The sequence below is a fragment of the Rhinolophus hipposideros genome (assembly GCF_964194185.1).
Source record: "Rhinolophus hipposideros genome assembly, chromosome: 8".
In the NCBI taxonomy this organism is placed as follows: Eukaryota; Metazoa; Chordata; class Mammalia; order Chiroptera; family Rhinolophidae; genus Rhinolophus; species Rhinolophus hipposideros.
In genome coordinates, this window is record NC_138054.1 from 35,777,985 (window position 1) to 35,798,376 (window position 20,392).

A 20,392-nucleotide genomic window follows, 5' to 3' on the forward strand; every position below is an offset into this window, starting at 1 on the left:
CCACGACCTGTGAACGTTTTCAGTAAGATGACTCTTTCAAAGCTTTTTGAATTAAATAATTTCTTTTCTATCTCTAATGTTGGGAATAAAGATTTGATTTAAATCTGGAATGCGCATGTGTGGATGAACTGAAAAAAATATCTTTTATTTCATACCTCAGAGCATACGTAAAGTACATGTAGTATGCTTTCAATTTTGTTTTAACTATTTAGTATAACAATATAATTTATTTGAGAGGATGATTTACCAATGTAATAGAATATTTTTCAAATATAAAAAAATGCTATTCTAGTTTTTATGAGAAATTCTTACATTTAAAACAAATGTGTGACTGTTACAAATATCTCTTAGTTTACCAAACAACATTACAATTGATTAGAGAACAGTTTAACTATGGCAACAATATGAATCAGCTTAACATGTCTCCTCCCCTTTATTCATCTTGGAATGAGATAATGAGGCAAGACTAGAAAGTAGAGATATCACTGTTAGCTGAATAATTTATCTGTGAATAGCCCCAGATTGCAAAAATTACAGCATCATTTAAGCATTATTTATGGTTAGGATGAGGTTATTACTTTGGCAATATTTCACAGTGCATGAAGAAAAAACTATTCATGGCAGCATATTTACACATTTTAAAGAAATGGAACAAGATGATTCATCTTTATAAAGTTAATTGAACCTGTTGAATAACATTACTAAATTAGTCTTTAGGTCAATGGATGTTATTTTTAAAATTAGATGAACACTATCTATTAAATCTTTACAGCTATCTAATCTACTATCTGCTAATGAAGTGTTGTTATGTAGCCTTGGCACCTATATTCTATTTTAAAATATAAACATAAGTAATTATAAAATAATGTAAATCTTACAATGCAGTCTTTCTTTACAGTCCCAAATGTCATCCTCTCTACAGGACATTTTCATGAAAATAATCTGGTATATTTTGTAAGTAATTACATATAACATAGTAACAACCATGGAGGTTAAAAATAAAATGATTAGTTAAACATGAAAGATACTGATCAGATACATGAAGCATTATTTATGTAAACTAAAAATAAATGCATAGACTCCTGTAAAGTTGAATTAAATTGCAACATATACAGAAAAAATTCTAAAATGGCTTCTTTCATTCATCTCTTTGAGAGTCTTATTCATTAAAGTAAGGTAACTGCCCTTGGTCATTCTTTCTCCCTCCACTGATTAAAACAAAAACAAAAATAAAGAAAAAAACAAATAAACAAACATACTCACAAAACAACCATGAAGGTGTATAAAGTACAGAAGAAATTAAACAAAGAAGCCACAAACAAACAAGTAAATGTTTTACTGCCATCTAAGAGTTAGAATAATAATATTTTGGGGATTGTTTGTAAAAAAAAAAGGAAGAATGAATGGAACTAATCCAAAAGTATTTATTCCCACCTACTGACACTTAGAATTCCAATTTAAGGATTTGGATTTTATTCTGAAGGCTAGACTAATCAAGTATTGCAGGTAGGAGAATGATGGTATGAGATTGACGTTTCAGCTGTTTTTAAATTTAATAAGTGGCTGTAATTTGTTTTGTAGTCACAAATATTGAATATCCACTGTAGATAAATTTGAAAATAAAATTCAGAAAAAATAAATAGAAGAGAAAAGAACAATATAAAAAAGAGAGAGAAAAAAATAACCTCATGGTTAGCCATTGTCTCCCTATTACTCTGAGAACCTTGGATAGTTTCAATGGAACATAGAAAAGATAGAACCCATACTATGCATTGCCATACATACAGAATTTCTTTAGAGGCCCTATAATGGATCCCCGAGTGCTGACATCGTCTCTGTTCCTAACTAGTGGCCAACTTCTCAGTCCATCACTTTAGTGAAGGACAAAGGGAAGCCCTGAAGGCCATGTCCACTCTCTTATATGATTGGTTTCAAGGATGGTCTTTAAATCACTTTTCTGTTAGTTTGGAAATGCTGGAAAGTGAGAGCAACCTGAGGAGTCATAATTCCTGCCAGGTTTTCATCGGGTCTGGTCTGATGGTCAGCTGAGCTCAAGTACTCAATAACTAGCTTAGGTGAATTTGACGAATTGTGCTCTGGATGCTAGTTTTATTAATTAGGATTCTCCAGAAAAACAGAACCGTGTGTGTGTGTGTGTGTGTGTGTGTGTGTGTGTATGAAATGTTTATATATACATTATATATACGTTACATATATCAAATAAGGTAGTGGCTTATATGATTACAGAGGCTGACAAGTCCCAAGATCTACAGTCAGCAAGCTGGAGACCCAAGAGAGCCAATGGTGTAGTACCAGTCCCATTCTGAAGGCCTGAGAACCAGAAGAACTTACGGTGCAGTTCTAGTTGGAAGGTTGACAGGACCAAGATGCAGGAAGAGCTTAAAAGAGCCGAGATTTCAGGTTGAGGCTGCAGGCAGAGGGAAGCTGATTTCCCAGCTTTAAGACAATGAGGCAGGAGGAATTCTCCCTTACTTGGCCAACCTTTTTGTTGTATGCAGGCCTCCAACTGATTGGATGAGGCCCACACACAATAGGGAGAACAAGTTGTTTTGTTCAGTTGACTGATTTAAATGTTAATTTTATTAAAAAAATACCAAGAATAATGTGTGGCCAGATATCTGGGCACCCCATGGCACAGCCAAGTTGACACGTAAAATTAACTGTCACACAGTTTTCTTGCATGAATATAGACTTCTTTTTTCTCACATGGTCACTTATATATTCTCCTTTGACCTTTCCCATTGGCATATAGACATATTTTAATGTCTACCATCTTTTAAAAATTCTGTCTTGACCCACATCTCCCTTATACTATTGTACTATATCTCTGTTCCTATAAAAGCTTAGAAAGAATTGTTCTTAATAACTTTATTTGTGCTCTTCCATCTTCGTCCTCTCCATCCCCCCATAATCCGTGTTTTCTTTGGCATTGCACTCTAATAATCACTTTCAACTTGCAGTCAGTTAGTCTTATTGTTTATCTTTTTATAACTTCTCAGGAGCATTTAGTGTGATTGACCTCTGTCTATTCTTGGAAGCCCTTTCTTCTCTTGCCTTCCTTGGCATCTCACTGTCTTTGTTTCGCCTCCAACATTGGTTCTTTCCTCCCAGTTATTTTGTGGCCTTTTTATTCTCAAACTTCTCAAATTTGAGAGTGATGCAGCGTTGAGTTCTCAGTGCTCTTATTTTTCTATCTGTAGTATTTCTTGATTTCTTGAGTGATGTTTTTCAGACCACTGGTTTTAAATACCATTTGAACATTGAGTATTAGCATTACTACTTCATAATATTCTTACCTTAGGAAATTTGCAAAATGTCTCTGTGCTTCAGTATATTCATCTGTATATTCTAAACGATAGTGGTAACTACCTGACAGAGATTTTGTAAGGATTGGATAGATTGAAATGTGCAAATACGTCATTTCAAACTATGCCTCTTACAAAATAAGCACAAGATGACAGTAATGTATATGTGTATGCATGTGTATGTGTCTGTGTATTCATTTACTTCCAGTAACATGAACCACAGTGGGTTTTTGTTTGTGCTGCTTTTCTAATTCTTCGGTGGATCTTTCCTCCTTTTCTTCTTAATGGACACATTCATACATTGACATTGACACCGACAAGCAGTACACTGTCATGGAAAAGAACATGATTTGGAATCAAACATTGTAGTTTCAAGCAAATATTCACAATCAGTAACCTGGGTGACCTTTGGCAAGTTACTTAAACTTTCTGAACCTCAGTTGCATCATCTCTGTTAAGGGGATTAAAATAATAGCATTGCATCATCTCTGTTAAAGGGATTAAAGTAATAGCAATGCCTATTTTATGTAGTGGTAAGAACTCAATTGTTTAATATGTGTAAAGCACTTAGAACAGTGTCCAAAATGGAGTAAACACTATAGGTAAGAGATAATTATTTTATCACTATATGTGGTGAATTATGCATGTTTATATTTCACTAATGAGGTATTTGTGGTTATTCTATTTTTCCCTTAGATTATAAATCCGTTAAATACCAAGCCATATCAATGACTTTTACTACCCAGAGCCCCTCTCATATTTATTTATAGTTGATATAAACAATCTTAGTAATTCTTTCTACTGAATAATCTTCCAGTAAGATCTTTCCTATACATCTTTTATTTTGGTAAACAATTTCTATATTACCTCTTATTACAGAATTATCGTATAAATAGAAACTTAAAATCAAAACAACTAATGGCCTCTTCTTGAGTACAGTAACTAACTGCATGAGTTAGGATTCTTTTAAAATTTTTATATAAAATACATTTGTGATTTAAAATGTGATTGTATGAAGATAGATAGTTTATAAAATTAGGGCAAAAATTTTGATTATTTTGTTTTTCAGAAAGTAAAAATACGAGATTATAAAATCTGTGTGTACTAAATGCTTTCAACCCTTATTCTAATGACTTTAAGATTGTGAACTCTAACAATTACTGTGAGCATATAAACCAGATTCTTTCTCGCGTAATTTCTAATTTTTTGTTGCTGCCATGGAGATTAATTCCAGCTTGTTTTAAAGCCATGGACTGAGTTCAACTGTAATTAATGTCCAAAGAGATATTAGAAATTTTGCAATTAGAATAGTGTTTCGATTCCTATTTCTCAAGTCAGAGAATGGTTAGATTTAACTAAGAGGCATTAATGTCTCTCAGTAGAAACAAATTTTGTTTCAGTGTACTGTGTCAATATTTATGTAAATAATAAACGGGTATGGTATGTTATAATTTTCTTCAATGTGATTGTCTTCTATAGCATGAGCATAGTCACAGTCATAACTATGTGGCACACACAATTTGTTTCATAACCTTTCAGTAGTATGTTTTGATGGACAGTAGTAAATATATGAGTAAGAAATATTCACCTTTTTCAAATGTATGTAGAAATGTGCATAGTTTTTAAAATTCACAATGTACGTTTGTGTCTGGGATGAATACCATGACTGCAACCTGCAAGGAAAGTGGACTTACACAGATAGGAAAAAGCTGAGATAAAATACGTCAATATTACGTATATGGATATATTTTAATATTATATATAAAATATATACTATTGATATATTTTATCTCAGTTATATATATATATATGTTTACATATAATATTTAACACATAAATATCAAAACAAATATTTATTCACTAGCTACATGCACAAGACACTTAATTCAGGTCCTGTTTGTTGTAACATGGCTTTTAAGATAACCGACACATATTTTAAGAATACCAAATGTATTTCAGTCACTGTTCTAGGTACCAGGTTATTCAAGATAAAATCCCTACTCTTACAGTGCTTCTGTACTAGGAGTAAGATAAATAGACAGTAAGTCCACATATAGAAACCTTAACAAGTAAATGGTTCAGGTAAAATAAATGATATGAAGGCTAAATGGTTTTATATACTTGAGAAGGACTGTGTGTATGTAGGAGAATTCTTTATGTTAGGCAGTCAGAAGGGTCCCTTTGCCTTGGAGCTTTTTGAAGATCTCTGTGAAGAACATTCCAAGAAAAGTATAGGTACAGATAAGTGTTCTGAGACTGGAATACACCAGGTCTATTTCAGAGACTAAAGGGGCAATGTGCCTGGAACAAGTAAAGAAGGAAAAGAGAAAGAGGAGATGACATTGAGTGATCATGTAAGGTTCTTGAATGCCTTGGAGATAAGTTAAACTTTATTTTCTTGCAGTGGGAACCTGTTAGTAATTTGGTTACATTTAAAAGATTTGAAATAAAGTCCTGGCTGCTAGATGGTTGATAGACAAGCAAGAGTGGGAAACAGAGAGATGGCAAGTTATTTGGTGGTTACGGTCAGAGATGGGTCAGAGATGCTGCTGAATTAGACTAAGGTTGTAGTTATTAAGAGGTGGTCAAATTTGGAATTATATATGTTTTTGAAGAACTTTCCTGATAGATGAGATGGGAATGAGTGAAAGTGAAAAGTATAGTATGATTATTAGGTTTTGTCTATTTTCTCCTGGGGAACTAAACTGATGTTGCTGCCATTTGTGAAGAAGAAAAAAGGCTGGAAATAGGAAAAGTGAATATCTGGGCATGATGTAGTAAACTCTTCTGTTTAGGCTTCATTTAGTATGAAATGTTTATAGATATCAAAAAGGAAATTAATTATGTCAGTTGAGATGTGGAGGAAGAAGGCAAATCTGGATTTATGAGTTGCCAAGACACAGAACATATATAAAGCCAATGCAGTATGAGATAACCTCGGGAAAAAGTTTAATGGGCCAAGAGAAGAAAGACCTTAAACACCCAAAATTTGGTGGCCTAGGAAAGAAAAAGAACCAGCAAAAAACACTGTGAAGGAGAGGCTGCAGAAGTAAGAGGTAAAACAGGAGATTGAAGGATTAAACAAATCTAAAACATAAATATTTTGAGAAGGAATGTGTGGTAAATCATGCCAAGTCGTAGGAGAGGTTGAATTAAATTGGCTTGGCATGATGCAATCTGTGCCGGCCTCAATTAGAAATATGGGGAGGAAAAGCCTTAATGGTAATGTTTAAGTATTGAAGGTTAAGAGATGGAAACAGTGGGTAGAGGCAAATCTGAGGGTTTGGCTCTAAGAAAAAGCAGAGAAATGGCTAACAAGCAGATATAAATTCATTTATTTCATTAAAAAAGTAAAACATGGAAGTTCTTTGGCTGCAACAGCTGTCAGAGTATTTATCCTCACGATTAGTTCAGGTAATCTCATAGATGGATAGGTTAATACCATTTTATGCATGTAGTATTCTTTGCTTCACTTCTTGCAACTACAAGCTTGGTGAAGGATGATCACCTTTCTTCAGGCTAAAGCATTTGAATAGCTGTATTTTCTTGCTAGAACTTATGGTCAAACAGAGTTTGTATCACATACCAGTAACTTCACTATGTTTTGGAGATTCTAATGTAAAAAAAAAAAAAGATGTAGCCTCAGCCATTAATAACTTTGCAGCTTATTTACCCCTCATTTAAGTTCTTAGTTTGCCATATTTTGGGGGCCTGTGAAAGTTAGTGCCATATCAATTGTGTGACCAACTTTTTCAGGAAATATTTGTTCTAGATAGATAAAAATGAATTTACTGCCATAGTTACTTTGCAATTAAAATTAAAAGTCCATCAAAACAACTTTCACGTTCAACTTTTCTTCAGAAAAGTATAAAGAACAAAAGCATCTGCAGTGTGTAAATTGGCAAGTATCCTTGTCTGGCACTTTCCAAATTGTTTTAGCAATGTTTGGCAAGAATGTATCACAAATTATGGATGATTATAATTTTGCAGTCTGTGAAAGCAGATGGAGAAGATGAATTGACAGAGAGAATGTTTCTTCCTCGGAAGCTGATTGGTAATAATAATTATCTTTAAAGAAGGCAAAAACACACACACACACACACACACAAACACAAAAGTCACAATTATCCACTAACATTTATACACATATATGTATTTGAGAACTTATCCTATTTAAAAAAAGTTTCAACTTAATTCAAAATTGGAAACTGATAAAAAAGAAAAAATGTACTAAAAATTACTCTTGAATGATGTACAATGTACAAACTGAAAAATATTCTGACTACTAGAAAAGCATAATTGTCTCATTAAAATGTCTGTTTGCTAAGGAAAATAATTAAATTGGCAGTTGATTGAAGAAAGAGCACATAATTAATAATGGCTTATTTTTTCAGAGGTAAAATTTCTGTGCTCCTAACAAATGAGATCGTTTTTCAAAAACTTTTTTAACTCCTGAATGATCATCTGGAAAATCATGATAACTTTACGAAATGACCACATTTTAGAGAAAGCAAACTAAAATTTAGCAAGTTATTTTAAAATAATTCATAATAATACTTAATGGTATATAACAGTGTAGTGCTAAGGAGAACTGAGCTTTAGTGTCAGCACATGTAGGTTCAAATCCTGGGCCACTTAATCCTTGTAAATGACTTAACCTTTTTCTCACCTCTATCTCCTTTACCTTCACAATATTACCCCCAGTATACAGCATTTTTCACCATCACCACCACCACTACAACCCTGGCCCAATGTTGCCATCAACTCTCACCTGGATTATTGAAATGCCCTCCTAATTTGTTTCCCTGATTTGCATCTTACTCTCTTCAGGCAGTTATGAAAATGGCAGCCAGATCGTGATACTCTTCTAGTCAGACCCTACAGGACTTCTGGTCTTTAAGACCCATTTGTATTCTATTCCCACTTCTAATACCGCTAACCTCATCTTTTGTACTTTCCTCCTTGCCCCTGTGTCTCCACACTTACTGGTGTTCTTGTTGTTCTTTGAACACAAGTGGCATGCTCCAGTCTCTAGTTCTATTGGCTGCTCCCTCTGCCTGGAGCACTCTTCTCTCAGACATCTGCATGACTTGTTTCCTTACGATGTTCTCCCTCACTTCCTTCAGATCTTTCTTCAGGAAAGTTTCCCTAAACATCTTCTTTCAAACTGAAGCTCTCCCCCCAACACATCCCTATCGCCCTTCCTTAATTTATTATTTTATTTTACAGAACTAACATTTATGTACTTTAGTTGTTAGTATTGTTTGCTATTTGTCGGGTCTTGCTAGAAAGTAAGATCTAGTGATTTTTGCCTCTGTTGTTTAATGACCTGGCACAAAATAGGAATGACAAATATTTTTAGGTGAATGATAAATTGTAGTTATTATTATGGTGATTGGGAATTCATGTTCTCTTTGTTGCCTCAGACATTTACTACCAGGTAAATCACTTAATATTGCCTTATCTATAAAATGAGGCTAAAAACTCCAACTTCACTAGACAGTTATGGGGATTAAACAAGACACAAATATTGACCTTATAGGTGACTACGAGGGTTAAATGAAACATTTTTTGGTACCAAGCAGACTGCTTAGCAGATAAAAGGTGATGAATTAATATTAATAGAATTTGCATCTGAATGAAGAGCTAATGTTATGCAAATCCAGACATCATTTATTTGGTCCCTGATTTTGTTTTTAGGAAAAGGAAATTATATGAATAATTATTTTTTTGTGTGAAAAATCTTGTAGAGCATAGAATCTTACCCAATTATGTATTTGTTCTTAAACACCTTGTTCATACATGTTAAGATAGTTTCTATTTTTAATTATGAAATATATATCTTAGAATGTGCATGGATATCTTGCCAATGTCTCATGCCCAGGAATACTCCTACCATAAGAGTCAGATATTATATATTGCTATGATGGAGATGGAGACCATACTCCATGGGAAACAAGGCCCATATCAGTAAGAGGGTATCAGGAGGAATTTATAGGTTTAAAGCTTGTATTAGGTAATTTTGGGGAAACAAATAAGAAAGTAGTCCTTGGAGTTGGATACTTTCAGGAAGCAGAGACCATTCTATGACTAAATACCCTAATTTTTTATCTAGAGGGTTGGAGGAAAAACGTGGGGTCGCACTGTATTTGGAAAAGTAGCAGTAATCACTCATGTTAGCTTGAGGATGGGAGATATTTGATGTTTGTTATGTGTGTGGTTTCCACAAGAATGTTATTTTTTTGTGGTCAGCGATGACTACTAAGTGGTCTTGGTTTTGTCTCACTTCATCATGGTCACACAGTGACCTTGCCTGGGTTTGTGACTTGTGAAATTATTTATGTTCAACGGGAGAACACCATGGTCTCCCTCTGAGTACTGAGGTTAGAGCCTAGCAACACTAAAGCTACCTCCCAAATGCCGTGGGCTACATTTCCCTTTCTCAGGCTTTGTCCACATATACACATATATTGGAACTTGATTGTGATGACTTCAACACCATTTTCTTCACTCAGTGCTAAGCCATCCAAATTTACATTATTTTTCCCGATGTGTGTGTGTGTGTGTGTGTGTGTGTGTGTGTGTATATATATATATATATATATATATATATATATATATATATATATATATATATATATATATATATATATATATATAAAATTTGTGGGAAGAAAATGTCAGCATAATTCTATATTCAAATTAATCCTAATTGATTTGTAATGTATTTGACAGAAATTGATACTCAGCCTTTCTTATGTGAATAGTTATAAATACCCACATATAGCCTAACTGAATAATATTTTGGAACAACCAAGGTTTGCGAGACATATCTGTAACTCTTGTATTAGTTTCAGGTGTACAAAACAACATAATGATTAGACATTTACATCCTTCACAAAGTGATAACCCCACCTAGTCTACTACCCCTTTGACATCATACACAGCTATTACAATACCACTGACTTTACAGCCCAGAAAAAAAAAAAATATATATATATACATATATATATATACACATATATATATGTATACATATATATATTACATTAGTATATATATATAATATACATATATTATGTATAATATATTATATATAATTATAGTTAACATTCAGTATTATTTTCTATTAGTCTCAGGTGTACAGGGCACTGGTTAGGCATGTATATAATCTATGAAGTGATCCCCCTAATAAATCCAGTACCTATCTGACACCTTACATAGTCTTTATAACATTCTTGATTGTATTCCTCATAATTTATTCTGCAGCCTCATGACTATTTTGTGGCTACCAGTTTGTATTTCCTAACCCCTTCATATTTCTCACCTATCTCCCAACCCCCTCCTGTCTAGCAAACATCAGTTCTGTGTATCTATGACTCTATTCTGTTTTGTTTGCTCATATATTTTGTTCTTTAGATTCCACATATAAGTGAGATCATATGGTGTTTGTCTTTCTCAGTCTGATTTATTTTACTTAGCATAATATCCTCTAGGTTCGTCCATGTTTTTGCAAATGGTAAGATTTCATTCTTTTTTATGGCAGAGTAATATTCCATTGCATAAATGTACCACAATTTCTTTACCCAATCGTCTACTGATGGGCATTGGGGTGGTTTCCATATCTTGGATATTGTGAATAAGACTGAAGTAAACATAGGGGTGCATATATTTTTTCAAATTAATATTTTGGATTTCTTTGGATAAATACCCAGAAATGCAATTGTTAAGTTATGTGGTATTTCTAGTTTTAATTTTTGAGTAACCTCCGTACTGTTTTCCATACTGGCTACATCAATTTGCAATCCCACCTACCGTGCATGAGGGTTCTCTTTTGTCCACATCCTTGCCTACACTTTTTTGTTGATTTATTGATCATAGCCATTCTGAGAGTGAGGTGGTATCTCATTGTGGTTTTTATTAGGTTGGTGTAAAAGTAACTGCAGTTTGAAAAGTTAAAAATAATTGCAAAAACCACAATTACTTTTGAGCTAACCTAATATTTACGTTTCTCTGATGATTAGTGATGTTGAGCATCTTTTCTATTGGCCATCTGTATGTCCTCTTTGGGGAAATGACTATTCAGTTCTTCTGCCCATTTTTTAATTGGATTGCTTGTGTTTTTAATATGGGATTGTAGAGTTTTTAAAAAAATAAATTTTGGATATTAGCCTCTTATTTGATATATCATTGACAAATATCTTCTCCCATTCAGTAGGACGTCTTTTTGTTTTGTTAATATTTTCCTTTGCTGTGATTTTTTTTTTTTTTAGGTTGATGTAGTCCCATTTGTTTACTTTTTTCATTTACTTCCCTTGCCCAGGGAGATATATCAGTAAAAATATTGCTAAGGTTAATGTCTGGGAGTTTGTTTCCTAGGAGTATTTTCTTCTAGGAATTTTATGGTTTCAGGTCTTACATATAAGTCTTTCACCCATTTTCAGTTTATTCTTGTATATGGTGTAAGAAGGTGGTCCAGTTTCATTTTTTCTACATGTATCTGTCCAGTTTTCCCAGCACCATTTATTAAGTAGACAGTCTTTACCACAATGTAAATTCTTGTTCCCTTTGCTGTACATTAAATGATCACAAGCATGGATTTATTTCCAGGCTTTCTATTCTGTTCCATTGATCTATGTGTCTGCTTTTATGCAAATGACATGCTATTTTGACATGCTAAATTACAATGACATGCTATTACTATAGATTTGGGGTATAATTTGATATCAAGTAGTGTGATACCTCCAGCTTTGTTCTTGTTTCTCAGGATTTCCATGGCTATTTGGGTTCTTTTATAGTACCGTATGAATTTTAGTATTATTTCTCCTAGTTCTGTGAAAAATTCCATTGGTATTTTACCACTTTTCTGAGAGTTTTTATCATAAACGGATGCTGTGTTTTATCAAATGTTTTTTCCCACAACTATTAATATGACCATGTGATTTTTATTTTTCATTTTGTTTATGTGGTATATCATGGTAATTGATTTATGAGTATTGAACCAACCTTGCCTACCGGGAATGAATATCACATGATCATGGTGTATGATCTTTTTTTTAATGTATTTCTAAATTCGGTTTGCTACTATTTTGTTGAGGATTTTTACATCTATGTTCATTAGGGATATTGGCCTATAGTTTTCTTTTTTTGTAAGGTCTTTGGTTTAGGAATCAAGGTAATGGTGGCCTTGTAAAATGAGCTTGGGAGCCTTCCCTCCTTTTGGATTTTTTGGAATAGATTCAAGAGAATATGTGTTAATTCTTTTTTGAATGTTTTGTAAAGTTCATCTGTGAAGCCATCTGATCCAGGATTTTTGTTTGCTGGGAGCTTGATAATTACTGATTAAATTTCTTTGGTAGTAATCAATCTGTTCACATTTTGTGTCTTCTTGATTCAGCCTTGGAAGATTGTGTGTTCTAGGAATTTATCCATGTCTTCCAGATTGCCCAATTTGTTGGTGTATAGTTGCTCTTAATATTTTCTTACAGTTTTTTTGTTTGTTTTGTTTTGTTCATTTGTATTTTTTTCTTTTTTTTCTTTTCTTTTTTTTTTTTTTTTTTTTTTGGTATTTCTGTGGTATTGGTTGTTACTTCTTCTCCTTTATCTCTGATTTTATTTATCTGGGTCCTCTCTCTTTTTTCTTGATAAGTCTGGTTAAAGTTTGTCAATTTGTTTATTTTTTTTTTCTTCAAAAAAACGGCTCTTGATTTCATTGATCCTTTGTTTTTGGTCTTTTCTTTTTAGTCTCTATCTCATTTATTTCTGCTCTGATCTTTATTATTTCCTCCCTTGTATGCTTTGGGCTTTGTTTGCTGTTCTTTTCCAGTTCCCTTAGGTGTAAAGATATACTGTTGATTTGAGATTTTTATTGTTTCTTTAGGTAGGCATCCATTGCTATCAATTTTCCTCTAAGAACTGCTTTTGCTGTGTCCCATAAATTTTGGGTTTTCATTTTCATTTGTCTCAAGGTATCTTTCATTTCTTCCTTGATCTTATTTTTTGACTCATTCATTATTTAGTATCATGTTATTCAGTCTCCATGTGTCTGTATTTTTCAGGGTTTTTTTCCTTGTAATTTATTCTAGTTTCATACCACTGTGGTCAGGCTTACTAGGCTGATTTCCTCTTTTTGGATTGATCCCTTTATTATTATGTAATATCCTTATTGGTCTCTTATGATAGTCTTCATTTTGAACTCTTTTGTCTGATATAAGTATTGCTACACCAGATTTTTTCTCATTCCCATCCACTTACTTTCAGTCTCTGTGTGTCTGTTGATCTGAGGTGGATCTCTTGTAGATAGCAAATGCATGGATCTTGTTTTATTATCCACTCAGCTACCCTGTGTCTTTTGATTGGAGCATGTAACCATTTACACTTAAAGTGATTATTGATATGTACATAGTTGCCATTTTATTATTCATATTTTCATCTTTATATGTTTTTTTTTTTCTTTTTTTCTGCTTAGAGACTTTCTTTTAACATTTCTTGTTAAAAGAAATGTTACTGGCTTGGCAGTAATGAATTCCTTTAGTATTTTTTTGTTTAAGAATTTCTTTATATTTTCTTCAAATGATAGCCTTCATGGTAGAGTAGTCTTGGTTGTAGGCTCTAACTTTTCATCACTTTAAATATTTCCTGCCACTCTCTTCTGGCCTGAAAAGTTTCTATTGAGAAATCAGCTGACAGTCTTATGTGAGCTCCCTTGTATGTAACTGTCTTCCTCTTGCTGCATTTAGGATTCCATCTTTGTCTTCATCCTTTGCTGTTTCAATGATGATGTGTCTTGGTGTGTGTCCTTTGGGTTCATCTTGTTTGGGACTCTCTGCACTTCCTGGGCTTGTATGTTTATTTCCTTCACTAGGTTAGGGAAGTTTTCAGTCATTATTTCTTCAAATATGTTCTCGATCCCTTGTTCCCTCACTTCTCCTTCTGGTACTCCTATGATGCAAATGCTATTATACATGATGTTGCCTACAGGTTCCTTAAACTATCTACATTTTTTTAGTTATTATTTTTTCTTTTTATTGTTCCAATTGGGTGTTTTTTATTACTTTGTCATCTAAATCTCTGATTCAATCCTCATCTTCATCTAATCTGCTATTGATTCCTTGTAGTGTATTTTTCTTTTCAGTTATTGTTATTTTATTCAGTTATTTTTGATTTTTTAAAAAATGGTTTCTATGTCCTTTATGCTTACTGTCTTTTTGTTGAAACTCTTAAGTTCCTTAAGCAGTCTTATAATCAGTATTTTAAATTCTGTCTCTGTTAGGTAGGTAGATTGCCTCTATTTATTTCATTTATGGAGGTTTCTGGAGGTTTCTCCTGTTCTTTACTTTGGGACATGTTTCTTTGTCTTCATTTTGGCTGCTGCTCTGCATTTGCTTGTATGTATTAGGTAGATTTCCTATGTCTCTCAGTCTTTGTGGGATGGCCCTATGTAGTATGTATCTGTGTCATCCAATTGTGCAGTCTCCCTTATCTCCTCTACGTGTGTTCCAGGAGTGTCTCTTGTTTGTATTCTCCTCTAGTAATTGAGCCTTGATTGCTTTTGGTATATCAGTGGAAGGGATTAACCACAGGCTGACTGACTATGAGAATTGGCTACACCCACAGTGTGTAAGCTGTTGTGTATGGGGTGACCCCTCAGAGAAGGGTTTGCCCCCATGGTCTCTTGTGCCTGTTGAGACCCCTGCTTTGGGTCTCTGCTACTTGTGGGGCTAACCAGGCTGTGCTGTGGTGTGGTCTGAGGCTTGTTTCTAGGTTTGTTGCTTCTGGTGTCTCTTAGGAGGGGCTCCCATGCTGGCCAATTTCATACTTGCCTGTTACTATCCCGTGGCTACCTAGTAGGAGCCACAAAGGTATATGTGGTTGGCTGCTACCTGTGCTGTACCTGGAGGCATGTGGGAGTGGCCACCCTGTGAACAGAGGCTGTCTGCCAGAAGTAGTGGGCCAGAAGCAGCTTAGCAAAAGTCCCTAGGCCTATTGCCAACCATCAGCTCCCCGTCAGGACCAGCCTTTGAAAGAGACTCCTTAGGTGTGCGGGCTGGGCTGGTTGTCGCAGTATTGAGAGTGCCCTCGGTGATGCAACACTGGCTAGGTGGAGAGGAGTCCAAGGGAGTCACGAGACATGGCCAGTGGTTTTCATAAAGTTAATGCAGATGCAGTTCTTAGGCCTGTGCCCATTCTGTGACCATTTTGTATAGCACCCCAAGAACACTGCAGCCAGCCCCTGCTTGTCTCAGGCTTGAGAATTCCTGAGGGCTGCTCAAGAGTAGCTGTGTCAGAAGGTTGGGGTCTCTACGCACCACCAAAATCTCCCTGGGCTGTTTTGGGCTGTCCACTGCTATAAAAGCCCTCTGTGGCTTGTGGGGCAGGGCCGGTCACCCAAGCACCGAGTGTGCCCCTGGCAATGCAGTTCTAGGTGGATGGGGCAGGGTTCCAGGAAGCTAAGGGGTGTAGTTGGTGGTTTCTACAAAGTCAATGAAGTCTTAGCTTCTGCACTGGAGTTGGGCCCGCGGCCACCCTGCAAAAATGCCCTGAGAACACCACTGCCAACCCCCGGTTGTCTCTGGCCTGCAAGGTTCTCGAGAGATGCCTAAGAGATGCTGTGGCACAGGTCTTGAGTTACTGCCCCCAGCAAATGTTTCCAGGGCCCCTGAGAGCCTGCAGCCATGTCAAAAAGCCTTACACAGCCTGTGGGATGGTGCCAGCAGCCCAGCAGTCAACAGTGTCCAGAGTGATATAGCACTAGTTGTTTGAGGGGCAGGAGCCCTGGGCATCACCAACATGGTGCACACATGCGGAATTCCCCTGATCAATACAATCAATCCCAGACTTGGCCCTTTGGGGGCAGGCTTAACACTGAAAAGGTGGCCCCATTTTATAGGCAACACATGTGACAGGCTCCACAGAGGGACAACAATGGCTCCAGTTGCTCAGGCTTCTGCCCCAAAGCCACACAACTCAGTCCTTCACTGCACGTCTCTGGGCCTCCTGAGCTGCCACCCCTTCACCAGAGACCAGGTGAGTGTTTGCCAGCCAGTGAGTCTGTATGCAGGCACTATGACAGGGCATCTGGGTTTGCAGTGGCCCTCCATCCCACCATGACAGGCAGACCAAATCCTTGGTGAATTTCACTGCTGGATGCTGTAGGAATTCCTCTTCCTGGCACAGGACCCCTGGACTGGGGAGCCCAGTGTGAGGCGGGGCCCCTTCCTCTTCAGGGAGGAACTGTGCCACTGTGGTGTCCCTCCTGATGTTGAACCACCGTCTAGCAGGCTTGGGGTCAGCCAGGTTCACATCTTCATCCTCCCATCTTTATCACAATCTTGATGTGATCCCTTCTTTATATCTTTAGTTATGGGGTTCTATTTCGCTAGTCCTCAGATGATTCTAAGTTGATTTTTCTATAATTTGTTAGTAATTTTGGTGTGATCCTGGGATGCTGTTGGCATAGTGTTTACCTAATCTGCAATCTTGAACCTTTCCTTCACTATCTTCTGTATGCACCATTTTTAAAGAATGTATTTTCATGATTAAAAATAGCATTTGTATTAACAGTAAACAGAAATAAAAATTGCAATGCAAAAAAAAAAAAAGTTCTTGTAATTTAATCATGAAGAAACATCCAATTTCCTCAAGTGCCCTTTAAATATTATTGTATTGTAGCTTGAATAATTTCACACCACTCATTTTTGGTTCTGTATTAGATTAGCATTTAGAAATTTATTATTTATGAATATCCCATTTATGAAAAAAAAACTTACACCAGCTTATTTAAATGTTAGCTAATTTTTTAACTTTTTATTTTTTATGGAAAAGTAACTATCTCTTTTTTATATACTTTAAAAAATTCAATTACAGTTAACATACAATATTATATTAGTTTAAGTTGTGCAACATAGTGATTAGACATTTAATTAACTTACAAAGAGATCACCCTGATAAATCTAGTACCCTTCTGACACCATACATAGTTACTACAATATTCTTGATTATATACCCTATGCTGTACTTTACATCCCCATGACTATTTTGTAACTACTGATTTGTACTTAATTGCTTCCCATTTTTCAACCATCCTCCCTCCTCCCCCCAATTTGGCAACCATCAAAATGTTTTCTGTATCTATAAGTTTGTTTGTGTTTTGTTCATTGCTTTTGTTTTTAAAATTCTGCGTATAAGTGAAACCATATTATTTGTCTTTCCATGTCTAACTTATTTCACATAGCATAATACCCTCTAGGCCCATCCATATTGTTACAGATAGCAAAGTATTATTTCTTTTATAGCTGAGCAATCTTCCGTTTTATATATGTATCACTTCTTTACCCATTCAAATATTGATGTGAACTTAGGTTACTTCCATATCTTGACTGTTGTAAATAATGCTACAATAAACATATGGATACATATATCTTTTCAAAGTAGTTTTTGGATTTCTTTGAATAAATACCCAGAAGTGAAATTACTGGGCCCTTCTGTGTCTCTTGTTTTATTTTGTCTGGTTTAAGTGTTGCTACTACAGCTTTTATTTTCTCTCTCTTTTTTTTTTTTTTTTTGCCATTTTTATGAAATATCTTTTTCCATCCATTTACCTTCAGTCTCTGTGTGTATTTTGATCTGAAATGAGTCTCTCATAGGCAGCATTTGTAAGGGTCTTGTTTCCTTATCTATTCTGCCACCTTATGTCTTTCGATTGGAACATTTAATGAATTTACATTTAAAGTAATTATTGATAGATATGTAGTTATTGCCATTTTATTATTCAGATTTTTAAATATTTTTTCCTTTCTTTTTTTTAAAGAATTATCTTTAACATTTCTTGCAATACTGGTTTGGTGGTGATCAACTCCTTCAGTTTTTTTCTTGTCTGGGAAGCTCTTCATTTGTTCCATTTTAAATGATAGCTTTGGTGGGTAGAGTAATCTTGGTTGTAGGTCCTTGCTTTTCACCACTATGAATATCTTGTGCAATCCCTTCTGACCTATAAAGTTTCTGTTGAGAAATCAGCTCACAGTGTTACAAGAGCTCTTTTGTAGGTAAATAACTGCTTTTTTCTTGCTGTTCTTAAAATTCTCTCTTTGTCTTTAAACTTTGGCTTTTTAATTATGATGTGACTTGGTATGGACCTCTTTTTGGTTCACATTGTTTAGGACTCTCTGCACTTCCTGGGCTTGTATGTCTATTTCCTTCACCTATGTGATTTTTTTTTTTTTTGTCATTATTTCTTCAAATAGGTTTTCAATTCCTTGCTCTCTCTCTTTTCTTTCAGATAATCCTATAATGCGAATGTTGGTACACTTGATGTTGTCCCAGAGGCCCCTTAAGCTATTCTCATTTTTTTGGATTCTTTTTTTTCTTTTTTCTTTTTACTGCTCTGATTGGGTGTTTTGTGCTCTATTATCTTACAAATTTTTAACTCAGTCCTCTGCTTTATCGAATCTACTGTCGATTTCCTCTAATGTATTCTTCATTACAGTTATTGTATTCTTAATTTCTAACAGTTTCTTTTTTATGTTTTCTATCTTCATTTTTTATGTTTCCTTTCTCTTTGTTGAAGTTCTCATTGAGATTGTTGCACTTCCTAATAACTAGTATTTTGAATTCTGAATCTGATAGTTTGCTTGTCTCCATTTCATTCAGTTTTTTTCCTAGAATTTTTTCTTTTCTTTCATTGTTCATTTTGACTGCCTCTCCGTGTTTGTTTCTATGTATTAGGTTGAGTTTCTATGCTTCCTGGTCTTGGTAGAGTGGTATTATGTAGGCGGGGGGATGTGGGGCCCAGTGGCACAGTCTCCATTGTCACTGAGCTGGATAGACTATCCTTGTGTGGATAGTCTATGCCTTCCTGCTGTAGTAGAGACTTGATTTCTGTTGGCACATCAGTGATGGGAGATTTACCCTCAGGCTGATTGAGAAGACTGGATGTGACTACAGTGGAGGAGCTGTTGTGACCATATGGAGCAGGACTCACTTTACCAGGTCTCTGGTGTCTGCTCAGTCTGCTCTTTGTGTGTGTCATTTGTAAAGGTGCTCTGGTGTGGTCTGAATTGGCCACGGGATGTGTTGATTCTGGCTCCTCTTGGGAGCAGCTGTAGGCCAAGGTCAGCTGCTGCCTTTCTCCTGCCTGGGGACACATGGTATGAGGTATGAAGTGATCTGCTGATGGTTACTGCTTGTGCTGGTCTTGGAGGTACCTGAGAGAGGTTAAAGTGCAATCTGAGGCCAGCTGCCTCTAGTGACAGGTTTGGGGCTTCTTAGTAAGAGGTACTGGGCATACTGGGCCCAGGTGCTGATTATTTGGGGTTTGTAAACCTTTGAAAGATATTTAAAAAGTCTGCAGCATGGGCCAAGATGGGCCATTTGCATGGAAAAGCCAGTGGAAGTAACTTGGGTGTCCCCACCAATTGGGTGGAGTGGGGTCTTAAGGAATCACTGGGGTAGGTGAATGGTTTGCCAGATTGATGGAGACTCAGATAGGGCATCCACCTGAGTCTGCACCCTGGTTAGAGGGAGGGCTCAACAAAGAAATGCTCCTAAATGTTCCCCCATGTTCCTAAAGGGGGATCTCCATAAAAATACCCACGCATGGCTGTGGGACCAGCCCATTCCTCATGTCTTCCCCTCCTACCAGTCTCTTATGTGGCTTCTTCTGTATAGAACGATGGTTGCTCTTTAGTTGCAATATTTATGTGGTAGTGGGAAGAAGCCAGCACAAAATGTTAGTTGTAGATGCCTAAGGTAGTAGCTATTGTACTTTCAGCTTTGTTTTTAAATCTTATTGGATTAGGTCATTATCAGGATAAATGGCTCTTATATTATGTTCATACAGGTAGACAGGCAGATAAATAGATTAAAAGATTATGGGTAACCCTTATAGACCTTTAGCTATGAATGATCATCTAATCACATCTCCTTTTTTGTAGGGAAGATGAGACACATAGGCATTAAATTACACTGTAAGACATGCATAGCTACAAAAGGGTACTGGAGTTCATAATTCAGAGTAAAGCCTTTTCCACTATGACACTTGTCTTCTCTCTTTGGGTTAAACTGAAAAT